General features: G+C 31.4%; 1 protein-coding gene across 1 annotated transcript in view; it reads right to left on the minus strand.

Moving 5' to 3' along the window:
- The window catches only part of LOC108686991 (irregular chiasm C-roughest protein-like), a 125996-nt gene that overhangs the window by 22649 nt on the left and 98082 nt on the right, over nucleotides 1-5265 (minus strand). The window lies entirely within an intron of this gene.

A 5265-nucleotide genomic window follows, 5' to 3' on the forward strand; every position in this document is an offset into this window, starting at 1 on the left:
GGATGCTAAAGAAAGGCGGAGACGGGGATAGGAATTGCATGAGTAAATGCCCTATTCCGTTGTTGGAGCTGTTTAATTACTAGTTATCAGTTGAAAAGCAAACGGGAGGAACGCGCGAGAGAGGGCGCGATCCAGGAAAGAAGAGAGACGCAAAATCGGATTATGGCGAGAGCTGATTCGACTGTGGTGACTCTGAATTTCTAGCAGAATTGCACTAGTTCTCTCTCTCTCTCTCTCTCTCTCTCTCTCTCTCTCTCTCTTTTTCTCTCACTTGCTTGCTTTTTCTCTTCTTTTTTTCTTTCGTGCGATTCGCCTAATGAAGGCTGATAAGGCCGCGATAGATTCAGCAATATCTGCAACGGCTTAGCACGTCGCCCGACCGAGCATCTCAGAGGGAACGAGATGGCTTGTACATTAAGTCGTAAAATCGAGAGATCTGCATTTATTAAATGTTTCCTTCGATTTTATCGCGCGAACAGAGTCTCGAGATTTCTCAGGCTGAATTAATCACAATAATTTGACCAATTATTCTTGTCCGCTAGATAATTTAAATGTTAATATGAATATAAATATATTTTGTACATTTTCTGAATGCAATATGAATGAAGAGAATAGTACATTTGATACTCTAAAAGTAATATTAAAATCTTGCCTTGAGGAAATTTGAGGTATCTTGCGAATTGTGGCGGCAATGCGATAGGAAGTCTTAAAACTTTGATGTTGTCAAGAAGACGAAAAGGGTGAGATAGGAGGAGAGAAATATTAGAATGAAAGTGTACATGACGAAATACAATAATTTAAACAATTGTGAGAGAATCGTGGCAAGTAGATAGTTACGTGTTACGGGAACAATTATTAGACGCTGTTTAATATTAATCTCAAAATTATACGCGCGACGAAGAAAACTTCACAGTTACTCGACTTTGTGAAAATTATTTCGTGAAAATCCTTCTGTTTTATTCATCTCTGTAAACTTTACAATACGCGAAGCACAGTAAGCAGAGAGAAAAATGAAGAACAAGCGAATTCTATAAAAAGAATTATCGAATATTTAATTAATCTTTCTTGATACTATTTTATTTTAGCGCAAAATATGATGCATTTATATAATCATACTCTCTATTGATTTTTTAAAAAGACATCTAATATATTTTAATTTTTTATTATAGTATAAATTAAAAATGCATATTATATTTTAATACAATTTTTAACGTAATATGAATTAAATCAAATTAGATTTTATTGAATTTTAATGATATATACATTTATTGATATTTTCGAATATGATAAACAAGATAAAGATGTATGATTGAAAATTTATTTTCATCTTCTTTGAAATATACAGCTTTAAAAAATTGTAAATATATTTTTAGAAATAGATTTGCAAATTTCGATAATGGGATATTTATTTAAGTCGTCGCAAACATTAAAAAAAATTTCAATGACACAAAAAAAAACAAGAGTAAATAAAAATCAAATATAAATATGCTTCAGGACAGTTCGGATGTAATCATTCATGGTCGCCTACGGGAGCTTATAAACCGATAACAGATTTTCACCAATTTGAATCTGTCGCCAAAAAAAAAACGTGTATTTTCTAGATAGACATTTAATGTAAAAAAATTTCGGTTTTTGCGATAAAAGTCTGTTAGAAATGTCTAGATTTTGAATACATTGGAGATTGAAATGTATCATGTATTTCTGTGACTAACTTTCGTTTATTATATTTTATGACACCTTATACATTTTATTTTTCATGTTCTAATAATACTGCACACGATACGCGAAGAAAAGTGATCTAATGATGAAACCGCACGAACTATACGCACGATATCGCGTGATTAGCAACTCTACTCTTTCATTCTTGCTCTAACGCTTTCACTGATACAACAATGCATCGAAATTTTGCGAGTAGCTTTCGCTCCATTTTTCCGCTCCGTGAGCGGATAATGTTGAATCACGTCAATGATCGATTATGTAGGTAGTCTATTGTTTAATTGAACAGAACCGGGCGCAATAATAACGTAATTAACGAAAATTTATGAAAAGTACTACTGCCGAAAAATGAATTTAAAATCCTGCGTAAAATGAATAATTTTAATAAAGCTAAAAGAGTAGTAAAATTGTAACAAATAATTGTGACGAATAATTTAGTATAATATTTATAGTTTATATAATTATATGTATAATGATTATTACATTAAATAAATATATTAAAAATATGATCGTTATTTTACTCAAAATATAATGGTTTATTCATCGTTGTAAAAATGATTGTTACTTTATGGAGAGAACAAATTTTTAAAAATTATTTTTTATTATTCATGTATCATTTCTCTTTGCTAGTTTTTGCTAGTCATCGCTTTTTTTTTATCGTGCTTTTTTCATTCATGAATTTCGATACATAGATACCTATAGTTGCAGCCATTAGCACCTTATGGAACTTTCCATAAAACGATTGAAATAGCGGTTGGATGAGAATTCCGTATATAATGAGATTATTCAAATGATTGAAATTCGGATGTTGTGCATAGCCTATTTCCGTAATAATATTTGTAACACCGGAGAATATTGATTTAATTAATGGGTACGCAAAATGTGGTTTCGTGGTAATGAATAATGTGAAAATTAAGCTCTTGTAAAATATGATACTTTTCACGGATTTGCGCGATTTGATGCATCACAAATTGTGAACCTAGTTTTTAAGAAAGATTTACATGATACATAACTAATATACACGTACAATATAGTTAACATTACAAAAGCCACATTAAATTATTTCTCTGAGAATCGCGATGCCATTTATTTTGATCATTAATATTCTGCTGAAATTATGAAACTTCTGTACGATTATGTGGTTCAATATTCTATCAGATTGCAGTCGACCATTTTAATCACTCTATGATTTAATGTATTCTTTTTGTATGCTGCGGGAATACATTCAAAATGGATATTTTTTCGTGTTTAAATATTCTGTGATCATTACTCGCGTGTCGATTCTCCGATCGCGCCATTAATCGTGGATTTGCATAATTTTAATTAAAAAGCATGCGTTTGCGAGCGATCGAGAAACAAATTTCATTAAATTCTTCGACAGTTGTCGATTAACTGGCTGCTTCCGGATTTAACATTAACGACAGTGAACGTCGGGATCGTATATTTATCTGAGGATAAAATTCGTGCTTGACAAATTCGCGTTCTTGGATTATTTTAATATTTAAAATATATTGGACATGCATTTCGTAACTTTTAATGAACTACTCGGTTACGGTAATAAATTATTTTATTTATTTCTTACTTTTTTATAATATGTAACAGATGGCTAAGATTCAAATGAAAAAAAATAAATACTTTGAAAATTTTAAATAGACATACTCGAAAGAAATTTGTTTTCTTACAAGTGTCTTGCAAAAATCTTTCGAAATTATTTAAAATATTTGCGCATTAAATAAATCGATACTGAAAAAAAAGATTGATTGCTACAACAATTTAGAAAAATATATTTAATAAAATATGGCATAGTATTTTTATATGGCTGCAACAATCAGCTTTTGATTGTAGCAGCAAATTTTTAGTTACGTTAGTCTATCCGCAATGTCAGTATATGATTTCGATAGGCTGGTTGCAGCCATATAAAAATGCTATGCCATATTTTACTATCTAAATTGTTGCAGCAATCAATTTTTTTTCAGTGTAGACCAATACAATTTTGTATGAAAGAGATTGTTGAATAAGTAGATTTGGAGCACCCTGTACGTATTATCTTGCGAGAAAGAAATTCTTAGCGTGCAATTGTAATGGAAAGTTATGCAGCCGTGATAACTTCCGATGTTGTTAGGTCGGCATAGCCGAACTTTTGCTATGTAATGAATGAAAATAAAGCGCGCCGTATGAAATCCGTAGGCGGTACATTAGTGTAATGGAAAACCCTTATCTCCATAGCAGTCATTAAGTTTAAGCTCTTTTATATAAGGATAAACTTCCTTTTGTCACGAATATTATGGAAACACATCTTGCAGGCTCATGAAGTTAACGAGAACTTTTTCCTGGTGTTACATGTGTCTCGTAAAGCAGTCACTTTGGACTGAGTGTAATATATCAAAGCATTTTATCCATTCTCTTTAATGATATTTTACACAAGGATAATTGTATCATAGCGTATCATATTACGTTATTGCGATTATTACGGTTAAAATATTTGCCTTAACATGAAAAATGCTCTCGTATATTATCAAGTTATTATTACTCATAATATTGAGTGCAAAAACAATAACATTTAACGATGCTAATTTACATCCGTACAGCTTGTATTATAGAATGTAAAATTCAGAATTATATGATTCTTTCTTTTCCTAATTCAACTAACTTGTTCCTCACAAGCTTGTACTTTATTTATCCGAATACGCATATTACGTGTCAAACGTGTTTTATATGTTCATAAGTTCGGAAGGGGTGGAATTGCAAGAGCAATCAGTATTAACTGACGGGCTGACTGTGTAGGGACATAGGTAACCCACATAAATCTCAGACTCACCAAGCGTGATTCAAAGTTGTTTTTGTTGCGCGGAACCACGCGTTCTGCTGAGTGGACTTCGCAGCAAGAAGTGCAACCCATGACTTCAGCCCTGGTTCAGATTCGGTACTATTTACCAAGCGTGCCCCATGTTTGAGTTCCCGCTTTTTATTCAATCAATCAGCAGGAATAATAACTTATTCTTCATATTATCGATTTCAATTAAAATCCATGCGATACGAAAGCCCTTCAGTGAATCTTAATTTGATATTGAATAATATTGTCTGTTTATTTCCACGTGATAAAAACAACTTTGAATCACGTTCCACCGATATGACATAAATTGAGAAGGTTAATTGAGAGAAAAATACTTCTTATATTTCTGCGCAGCAATCTACCGCAAATAAGGGGATTTGATATGTGGATATGTTCATCCTGTTTTATGACGGATCCGTAACTGTAACTCAGTTTATATGTATAGAGTCACGTTAAGATATATTATCACGTATAATACGATGCCATATAACTTTAGATATTATTAGGTATAGCATAAAGTTTTGATATACATATATTTCACACATTACGTTGATATATTCATCAAAGAAATGTAGTGTATAAACTGAGTTTATTTTTCAAATAATGATTGACTCTTAACGTTAAACAATAATAAATACAATTACTAAGGACATATATAAAAGTCACGCGTCAAAATTAATGTGCAAATAAAATTTTTAATATATTTCTATATATAT

The sequence above is a fragment of the Atta colombica genome, unplaced genomic scaffold (genome assembly GCF_001594045.1).
Source record: "Atta colombica isolate Treedump-2 unplaced genomic scaffold, Acol1.0 scaffold198, whole genome shotgun sequence".
NCBI classification, from domain to species: domain Eukaryota; kingdom Metazoa; phylum Arthropoda; class Insecta; order Hymenoptera; family Formicidae; genus Atta; species Atta colombica.